Here is an 11321-nt window from a genome sequence, read left to right as displayed (position 1 = left end):
GGTATCAGAGTAGACGAACATGAAAATATCTAACAATCTGTATTTGGTGCGATCCAAGATAAGACATGAGTCGTAATAAAGGTAATGGAAGACCTAAAGGTTTAATTAATGTATTATAAGATTTTGGTGAATAACTGTCTGGTTTTGATTTTAGGAAATGTTTAGAAGGGGATTATTCTTCTAGTTCTACTTGCTCTTTTGAAAATATATACGAATATTCTCAAGATGTGATTAAGTTAAGCCATGTATTCATGACCAGTGATTTGGACTCTGAAAAGTCTCTTCTAAAATATTAAAGATCCACTGATTATATGAATATAAAAATATCATAGCTAAAATAATTAAGCGAACAATTCCTTTCATGTGCGAAAGAACTCAATCTTGCACTTGAAAGAAAAAGTAAACTTTTAACCTGCTTAGATTCAAAGCAAGTTGATCCACTCACTCTTTATCTAGCTTCCTTAAAAGCATAGCTTCTTTCTCTCAAGAATGTTTCTTCCTCAAAGATCCAATCTCTTAAAGAAAAACTAAGACAAAGTATTCATTAGGAAAAAAGACTGACCGTTTGAGATTCTCAGTAACTGATAAATACAACACCTTAAAAATCTCACCTGAACATGTCAAAAGGTTAGGAAGATGAGAATCGTATGCTTATGTCACAAATCAATTAGTGTCGTTCCTTTCGGATAAACCTAAGGTTTTGTCAAAATCTGATAATATTATTACTTACTCAAAAAGGAAAAATATTGACATTATACCAAGAAAAAGACTTTCACCTTCAAAAGAGGTTTTAGTTCCACTTGCTCGTATCAAGAAAAACTATAAACATCAGAGTATTCCACAACATCATATGTCTCATCACAAAAGATGTTTTCATTGTGGAATTAAAGGTCATGTTCTAAGAGAATATAACAACTAACCAAGAAATTTTATAGTTGTTCAAACTCTAAGAAGATAACATCTAATCAATGTTGTTATAATAGACATGTCATGAGTAACATCACTCATAACTCTGGTCTGGCCAGATATGATGTTTCAAATTAGAGAAGATCCTTCAAAGTAAGAAATCAAAGGGATGATTCTCACAAAAAACAGAATGTCATCAAGTATCACAATTCAAACAGGGGATGTAAGTGGGTACCGAAGAAGCTTGTAGAACCGAAAAAGAAGAAATATTTTTAAAACCCTGGTTCATCTGTACACAAGGTACTATCCTCATATCTTGATGATGGAATTTTTTTATAATAAGTTTGGCATTTCATACAAGAAAACTAATTTTCTAAAAGTATTAAATGCCTACATAATATAACGGTTGGTGAGACTAATACGTCTCTAAATGTTACTTAGCTCCTGAAGAATTGACACTATCTCACTTTGTTCTCAAAATTTTATTTTCGTGAGATCAGTGTCTATATCACAGTAGGAAATTTTGCGAGTTATGAAATGAATTATTTTCAAAAAAATATTTTTTCAAAGATTCGGTCAGATTTAGATTTCGGTTCCTAATTACTTTAACCAAGGAATATATTCCCCTTCCAAATCAATGACCAAAGTTTTGCAGAACTATTATTGTCTTGATTCTTTTAAAGAGTCTCTCATGGCTCTTATGAATCTCGTCTTTTTCTGAGCAGAGTTACGTATAATTTAGATTATCATGTAAAACTCTTTGCTAGAGTTTCTGAAAGGTATGAAGAAAGAATGTCTTTCAACTCCTCTTTTAACTTCAATGGAAACAGAGTTACTTATTGTAACAATTTTGGTCATATAAAACCTATGATCGATTGTGAAAAGTAGTTTCAAAAGATGCCTCGTGCCTGTGCAGAAACAAAGTTAGAAGACATGGTGTTGAAACATTCTCTTGAGACATCTCTTCTTGTTTAAGAACAACTGGTCAAACGACAAAAAATTATCCTAAAAATATTTAATGAAGGAGAACCAAATATGCTCAAGTTTGAGGAACTTTACTTTGCTCAAGGATCTCTTCAAGGAATTCGTAGAATTATTCCTATTGAACGAAGAAGATCACAACACTATGAAGAAATCTGATTAAGAAATCTTAACCTATGGATAGACTAATCAATTGTTGATTTATTTCAATATTTGTATAAAGTTTATTCAAACTATCAATAAATATGGATGATTGAGTTTTTATTTTAAATCCTTTGTATCATTCTTTTGGTAGTTACGAATGTATTGCTTGTTCTGATTGATTATCTCTTTACTTTTCTTTCGCTTTATGAGATTTAGCTTCGGTTTTCAATAACCCTAATGTTCGATCTCATAATATGTTATCTCTTATGATTTTGTGACTTTTTGATTTAGCAAGATTTCGGATCTAACCTATTTGGTTGCTTTATCAAATAATCATAAGTAGATATTGCGTAAACTCATGTGTGAAGTCACGATTATACTATTATCAATTTATGTTTCATAAGTTGTGTATTTAATATATATATATATATGAGTTTCGGTTTTAGCTTTTATATTGGCACGTAATATCTGAGATCTTTTCGACCTTTCTCTAATAAAGGTTGTTTCTTTTGTTATTCTTTTGTCTCTTGGTGTTTCTGATTTGACCATGAAAAATCTCTAATGAATATATTAATCCTTCTTTGTCGCATATTTCGGATGAGGTGAACCTTCCCATACTTTTTCCTATTTCGTTGTTTCTACTACGCGTTTATCTCCGACATGCACTTTCCCATTGGATAAACTTGACGCAGTCATAATTATTCGTCTTTTTTTTGTTTTATCCTACTTCGTTCATTAGGGAATGAGGTACCTTTCATCTACACAACATTTATAAGACAACAAGATCATTTTTGTCCTTTTTGCTACTTCGCGTGGGCTAATTTGATGGCCCGTCACCCCATATTTCCAGTTTAGGAGTCATCCTACTAAAACTTTCGTTGCTCCCGCTTCGAAGGTCGATGACCCTGTTAAGAAAAAGTTATAATAACCAATGTTATCGGTGAATTTTATAAGTAGTAAAATTTAAAAAATATGCATAATCGACCTTCTTTTTTACCACGTAGGTAGTCTTTCTTTTGGATGAATCGATGTGTTCCTTTGAACAGGCTGTAATGGCTCCCTTTGAAGATTTTAATGTCTGGTCATAGGTATTATTAAGCATGTCCGAACACTAAAGGTACTCTTTCCGAGGGACCAGAGCCTTTTGATTTCCGACGTAGCTATCAGTTAGCCAGTTCACGCACCGCAGCTTAGAACAATTTTGTAAAATTGATAAGGGCTGGTATGGACGGAGAACCCGAAGATCAATACTTATAGACTCCGATATATGGATTGCACGTGCTGACATTTGCTTTACAAGGTTACTCCAAGATAATATCTGGACTGGATACGCGTTATTGACTCACCACGCGCTTTTGGATCAGGATTCTTGAGTTTGAAATCAATGAAAAATGGACTGGAAATCTGGAGCTTTCGAGAAAATGGATTAACGTTCTTCTTTTATGTTTGATCTTGATTCAATTTGGATGTTTGATCTTAACTTTTTTGTGTTTTTAGTTAAATCTTTATTCAACTCATTTTTTATGATGGAAGAAATAAACTTTTTTGTGTTAAGTATAAATGCTTGACTCCCAAAAATTTGTATCTGTTTAGTATACAAATTTACTCACTATCTTGCATAAATTATTTTTTTCATAAATCAAAATCGTATTAAAAGGAAACCATTATCATAAAATCATACAAGAACCAGAGAACAAGAAAAGAGGCCAAAACAGTCCCGAAAACTTACTCACTATTTGAATCTGTATAATAAGACATGGAGGGCATTTCCATGTTTGAGAAAAGGCCGTCTTTCCATTATAATTTATTTTGTGTCCAAGTTGTAAAGCAAAACCACTTTTAGTTAAGTTATCTGCTGTAAAATTCACCTGTTTGTAGGCATGCTCAGAACTATTGTAGTTATCGTAAGTTGTTAATCATCAACGTCTTATACACCAAGATAAACTCTTGTTAATATATGCTTTGACTGCACTACTTGAGTCTAAACACACTCTTTGTTAGAGCATTGTTCAGTCGAACTCTCAAGCGTTGCTATCTCAAGCTTGTTATCAAGTTTAGTTGCCAAAACTCTAAGTCTTGATTTCTAGTTTACTCATAACTAAGTCTCGGAGTAGGATAGAAAGTGTAGTTGAGCTCTAGACTCCATGGCGATCATCATACAAAGACGAAGAACTACTCAAGGAACTGGTGGAACTTCATCGACTAAAAGGTATGTGGAGACTTGAACTTATCTATCACTCAAAAGTATATCTACTCTATCTTCTATCTTGAGACAAAAGTCGTATTGCTATATAGACTATGATTATACACATTTGCTATATCGAGCCGAGTTTATCTCTCTTATCTATTTCTCGAGATATGTGTTGGTAAGCTTTCGCTTTGGCCAAGTTCATATTTACTAGTGACGAAAGTCATATTAGTTTTAATTACTTGAAAATCGCTTTGACGAAAAATAGCCTGTGAACAACAACTATATAACGTCCTCTAAGAATGTTTCAATGATTGAAATGAGAGTTTAGAATATAACCTTGAAAGGATATAAACATTATGTGATAACTCATACGTGTGTAAGTCCTTATTCCTTGAACCAAAGTATGCGTACTTTGCTGCTCAGGAAAACCGGAAATGAAGTCCGCGTGCCAGTACGCGCACTGTCGGAAGTTCACATCCCGTGAATTTCTGCTGGAGTTTGTGAACTGAAAACAAACTTATTCCGGGTACTTAAGTCCGCGTACCAGTATGCGTACTTAAGTGGGTTAGTTTCTAAAAACGATTATTCGTGAACTTAAACTTATATAAACTAAGGAATGCATACTTGCAAACCGTGGCTGTAAAGTTCATGAATTGATTCGAGTGAATCAAATCGTATTTGCTTCAATTGTGTCTTGTATACTTCTATGAGATCTAAGCAATTGAACGACTCTTTAACTAGTTCTCTTGAGTCATTTGAACTAGTTATGGTTAAGATGAATATGGTTGACATGAAAGTGCTCATATGGCTAACCATTTGGTTAACTACTGTTGAACCAACTAAGTGTACATGTTTGGGTACGGTTACACAAACCTAAATAAACGTGCATTTCATTTGTGTGTAACAAGCTAAGTTCGATCTAACGGTTGAAAGATATTAGCTTGAATCTAATCAGGTTTTCATCTAACGGTGAATATTGAATGCTTTGTTACTAAGCTAACATTGATTGCAAACCCTGATTTGAAAGACTATATAAAGGAGAACTCTAGCAACTGGGAAACCTAATCCCCAAACCTTATGTGTGATACTAGTTGTATTATCTAGAGTCGATTTTCCTTTAACCTTAGGTTTCTATCGAGACCTTGTAGGTTAACGACTTGAAGACTTCATTGGGATTGTGAAGCCAGACCCAACTATTTTCTCTGTAGTTGCGTGATCTGATCTTGCTGTTTCTATCGTATTAAGTACAATCGTAAGATTGTCTTGAGATTGATTTCTCCGATAGGCAAGATATAAAAGAAGTCACAAACATCTTCCTCTCATTGTTTGTGATTCCGCAATATCTTCTTTCGCTAGTCGATTAAGATTATTGTGAGGTGATTGATAATTCTAGGCTGTTCTTCGGGAATATAAGTCTGGGTTATCAATTGGTTCTTGTTCACCTTGATTTATCAAAAGACGAAACAAAAACTTGTAGGTATTTCTGTGGGAGACAGATTTATCTATTACCGTAGACTTTTCTGTGTGATACAGATTTGTTTATTAAAGTCTTCGACTTTGGGTCGTAGCAACTCTTAGTTGTAGGTGACATCATCTAAGGGAATCAAGTGCGTAGTATCCTACTCGGATCAGAGACGTAAGGAGCGCAACTGTACCTTGGATCAGTGTGAGATTGATTGGGGTTCAACTACAGTCCAGACCGAAGTTAGTTTGTAGTAGGCTAGTGTATGTAGCGGCTTAATACAGTGTGTGTTCAATCTGGACTAGGCCTCGGGTTTTTTTCTGCATTTGCGGTTTCCTCGTTAACAAAACTTCTGGTGTCTGTGCTATTTTTTTTCCCGCATTATATTTGGTTATATAATTGAAATATCATAGGTTGTGCATTGAATCTATCAATTGGGAAATCCAACCTTTGGTTGTTGATTGAAATTGATTGATCCTTGAACATTAGTCTTTGGTACCGTTCAAGTGATTTCTTTTGTATTCAATTAGACTCGCAGATTTCTATTTGCTTGAGTAAGTATTGAATCGAAAAAGTGAGATATAACTCTTTTATATACTTTTACTAGGACTTAGCCCGTGCCGTAATGGCACGGGAATGGATATACATCAGATTGAATTTCCTGATCCTTATGTTTGTTCGTTGTTTTTATGTAAATGAATTAGAGAATTTTGTGATCACAAAACTGATTGTGTATTGAGATGTTTGTGTTTGTTAACTAAATTTTAGTTACATCAAAATTCTAATTAATCTTTGAGGATGATTAGTAGAGCCCGGAATCTGTCTCCCCTGTAATGATCAAGTGTTGAACAATTTACAGTGATTTGTTAGGAATAAATAACCAGTGTTTTAAGGGTCGAATTTAGAATTTTGTGGGATTATATGGTGGTTGATTTTACAGTGGGTTTGAAAATATACAGCTGTTGGTGGACATCCTTATGACGATTACTTGAATCTGCAAATATATCCATCTAATTTTGAAAAAGTTGACCTCAATCAAAATAATCACTTGAGTAACTACACTTATTATTTCAATTGTAGTAAGATAGGTGCTAAAAAAATCCACAACTGCATCCATGACCAAACTCCCGCATCTGTTGATTGAAAGATACCAAACTGCAGCAGACTTACTCAGTGTATACTTAGATACGGTTTCACATATGCACCCGCCGCAACTAAAACCGAATGACCAAGGTCGATTAACTATTATGTAGGTTTCTCTTACGTTGGTTCACCCTCACCCCAAAGTGCTACTTTACTTTCAAACTACTGCAGAGAGGTTTATTACTTAATTAGAAAGACGATCCGAAGAGGTACATATTTTCCTATTTTACATTATCCGGGTACACTAAATAAAACTAAAAAATTAACACATCGTGGACAAATTTAAATGATATATCAGGTCACTTGTGTTTTTTGCAATATGACTTGGAATTTATGTTTACAGATCATATTGCTATCCTAAAATTCAAAGAGTTGATTTTTGTTAACAACTCTGAGAATCCCATCAAATCATTCAGCATAAGCATGAGCAGAATTAAGTGGTGTCAAATTGGTGTCAATGAATTTTGGCTTTCAATCATTACATGTGTAGGTTTCAAAATAAAGTGGCAAACAATGAAATATATGCTTAGGCAGTAAAAGTCTGCAAGACAAAACAAAGAAAGTTACGCATCTATATATCCAAAAAACTTTTGTTACACGATCTAATCTAAGATAATAACGATCTAAAGATTTCAAATTAAGAAGTAACAATACAACTGTGCAAATTAAGCAAACATACACAGATCGCTAAAATTTGCAGATGGGAATCGGGTACCTATCAAAATCAAATAGCAATGACAGAATCTGAACATGGTGTAATCTTCTTTTTCAGTGACATGAAGCGGTCGCAACTTACATGCCTCAACTCTGACTAATGCTACAGACCCCAGAACTTGGAATCCGCTGTCATGCTTTATAATGCAGCCCGACCCTCATAAGTTTAAAAGATAAAATAACTCGGGAAAAAGGGAACTAATAGGGGAAAATGCTTCCCTTGTTCTCCAAATAAGGCAAAGATCGAGCTTTCTACTTTTGCAACCTTGGAGAGTAAAAATGGATAGTTTTCCATCGGGGAAAATCTCCAAGCCACATTTTTCACAATAATTAAACTGTAAATATAGCTAGCAATAATCCCAATTGTTACCTCATGCAGATTGTCTTTTGCCTTTCCACCATCCATAAATTTCTGCACATAAACTTTAGATTTTTAGATCTTTCCAGTATAATACATTTTGGTTTCAATCTGTAGATAAGAAGTGAAAACGATGCACTTATTAAGATTCACTACCCGTTTAAAATGCAGATATAGAAGGTAGATAGAAATTGACAAACAATGTGAGCATTAGGTTCACTATCGCCATTGTTTTACGCAGCACTTTCTAAAATAAATAATAATAATAATATGGATGCATCTCATTGTTCGCTAGTCGAACACGTACCCTTCCAAATTGGATCAAAGAATTTCAAAGTTTCTAATGCCTTCATGCCTGAAAATATTTTCTCATTTCCTTAACTAACATTTACGCATTTAAAGAAGAGAGGGACTATCATACCCAAATAAACACTATCATTTCGTACATAACTAAGAAGCTGATGCGCAACTCATAACATTTGATTTTATGTCCATCACGCATCCCCAGGACCGAAGCATTATAACCGTCTAGTTCCACATAGTATCAATCATACGTTGCATACTCTGGACCGTATCCCTGCAAATCAATGTGCTGAAGAGAATTAATCATGTAATGAATAAATTAGAGATATATACGAACTTCATGTCAAGCAAAAGAGAGCTCAGAATAAGAGACCTACAAAGCTCGATGGATCGAAAATCTTAATTTCTAAGCTTTATGTGCTTTGCTGGACACTTAAACATGATTATGTAAGAACATATGAATACTCTGGAAAGTCAATAAAACTACTACTTAACTTAGCCTATTATATAATTCCTTCTCAAATAACATGGAAACCATAATGCCAGAACCCACAGCATAACCCAATAGATTTAGCAAACATGCATTTCATTTAGATGGGGATGGCAGGGGCCTTAACCAAGAACATGTCTATTATTATCGTGAGCAGCTTGTGAAATTAATCAAGAATACATGATACTAATCAAGAATGTATTTATAAGCAGTACACTAATATAAATTGGATGTTATAAAGCATAAAACAAAGAAGGCCAAAACATGATACTAACAGAGTAAATAAAATACCTCTTAGCATGAACCCAGAAAAGGTCGCCTGAAAAAATTAGGTTTTTCATAAGAATTAATCGGAATCCATGAACTGAAAAGAAAAAAAAATTAATTGAAAGGGATATGAAGATGAGACGTCTTCAAAACAAACGCACTTTATAATTTAATCATCTGTACCAAAAGAACATGAATAGACCTTGTTTAATATTTTTTTTATGCTCTTGAATCTCATGAATAGTTGCAGAGATTTTTGAATGAGCCGCACACTTTGGGAAATCCAGTATGAATGGTTAGATAAATGAAGATGAAGAAGGAGAAGGTTGATTGACTTTTTGATTTTTGCATTCATCATTTTTCTTAGAATAATAACAACCATAAATTTATCTACTGTTAAATAGATAAAACCTATGGGAGATCTTAAAGAAAAGAAAAGAAAAAAACAAAGAGGAAGGAGCTTACTTAGTGGAGGTACGAAGAACGGAAGCCATGAAAATTTTAAGGATATTGAAATGTTAATCGATTGATCTCCATAGCCGTCTTTCTTCCATCTCCGAGGCTAGCTAAGAAGGCGCCCTTAAGTATTATCTCCTCTCTAGAAACTACTGACCATCTAGTAGAACAACCTTACGTGTTTGTCAATATCCTCTTTTACCAATCACAATGGTCGACCATCCAGTGAGGAAATTACTATGAACTATAAATACTCCAAATTTTCCTAACAACACAACTCAGAAAACATATGTTATAGGTTGTTCGGGGTGTAAAGACGACTATCATGATGCAGTATTTCTAACATTGGCCAATGGTGGAATTTCAGACTTTATAAGCATCCAAGGAAAAAACTGCTCAACTCAAGAATGAGACTTCCTATATCTCTTTTCCTCCGTACTTTCTCCTGCATCAACTGTCTCGCGTTATAAGCATCCTACAAAGAAACTGGTCAATCTAAGAATGAAACTCACTATAGCTCTTGGCCTCCGTCCTTTCATATCAATTCATAATAAAGAAATAGGACCAAAGCTATCATTACCCATTATATACTAACAGTCTAACACCAAAACATGCACACTGACACAAAATTACAGAAGCACATGTGCATATATGTCCACTTCAATCACCTCATACATACTTCTTTGGTTAAAAAGGTGTCTACCATATGCATACTGATGGAGAATAAAATTAGTCATAGAGGATAAAGAAAATCGCAATACCAATTCCACTCAGTTTCCAGCAACACGAAAGCTGAAATTAACCACAAAGCATAATGCATTATAGTTTCTCCAAACTAATTGAATATAATCTTGATGGAGAATAAAATTAGTCATAGAGGATAAAGAAACTCGCAATACCAATCCACAAATCACTAATTAACAAATTTGAATAAAATTCCAGCAGAAAACAAATCCAACAAAGTCATAAAAATGATGAAATATGATATTTCTTACCTCTATCACCAATATGGAAATATTTAAAGGTAATCATAATCAGCTCTAGCCATTGCAGGTGGAGCAGCCATCAAAGAGGATGAATACAGATCCACGGGTTTGCAGTGTGTATTAGAAAGGTGAAATTCGCAATTATGGCAAAATGATAGCAGTTAGGAAGAGTGGGAAAGTAAAAATTGGACCCTTTTTTTTTTTACGTGAGCGATTACAGCCATATATTTATCTTCCGGAAGACGGAAAAATTTGATGGTTGAGGATTTTGGGTACCTATAGGAAACGGTTGAGTGCCCAAGGTTACTCGTTCATCTTCTTAAAACTAAAGTCACACGTGCATAAAATGGGTGTGGTTTGGATAACTTTGCCTAGGTAAGTGGCGGTATTTGTCCCCACAAGAGATAAATCTAGGGATGTAATCGTTTGTCATAAGTGTTGTGATTGAGATTAGAAATGCATCTAACGGACAAAATTTATCATGTCCTTAAGTTCCATAATTCTTCATAATAAATACCCTATTAATTTGCCATTTTGATATTTTATTAAATGTCAAATTAAAAATGATAATATATAAATTATTCTACTAATCATGATAATAAATATATTTTTATTAGCTAATACTTAGGATTAGTTTGGTATTGCTGCGAGCTTTATAAAAGTGCTTCTCCGATGTACATGGCTATGCCGACCTATGTAAAAAAAGAAATTGTGCCGATGTACGTTACTGTGCCGAGCTCTGTAAAAAAAAAAACAATTGAATGATTGCAAATTATAAACTAAAGCTAAAACTATTCAAAAAAGTGACCAAATTGTGTCTGGGAAAATATCAGGTTCAAATATAGTTAGTGAGAAAATGAGAAAAGCAGTTATATCTCTGGAAATTGTTTATTCTATTTTATTGTGCTTAAAATAAATTA

General features: G+C 33.8%; 1 long non-coding RNA gene across 8 annotated transcripts; it reads right to left on the bottom strand.

The window, feature by feature from the left end:
• Nucleotides 1–6584: 6584 nt before the first annotated feature.
• On the bottom strand, nt 6585–10639 carry LOC113347129. Of its 8 annotated transcripts, XR_003358755.1 has the most exons (7): nt 10411–10638; nt 10177–10207; nt 9425–9890; nt 8984–9011; nt 8321–8476; nt 7912–7953; nt 6585–6992 (listed from the first exon to the last, which is right to left on the bottom strand). It is a non-coding gene; the product is annotated as an uncharacterized LOC113347129 (long non-coding RNA). The 8 variants fall into 8 exon arrangements; XR_003358753.1 differs by lacking the exon at nt 6585–6992 and having other exon boundaries at nt 7436–7953; nt 8984–9056; nt 10411–10639; XR_003358748.1 differs by lacking the exon at nt 6585–6992 and having other exon boundaries at nt 7436–7953; nt 10411–10636.
• Between the last annotated feature and the right edge of the window lie 682 nt (nt 10640–11321).

Source organism: Papaver somniferum, chromosome 2 (assembly GCF_003573695.1).
Source record: "Papaver somniferum cultivar HN1 chromosome 2, ASM357369v1, whole genome shotgun sequence".
Lineage (NCBI taxonomy): Eukaryota > Viridiplantae > Streptophyta > Magnoliopsida > Ranunculales > Papaveraceae > Papaver > Papaver somniferum.
This window is presented reverse-complemented; position numbering and strand designations above follow the sequence as displayed.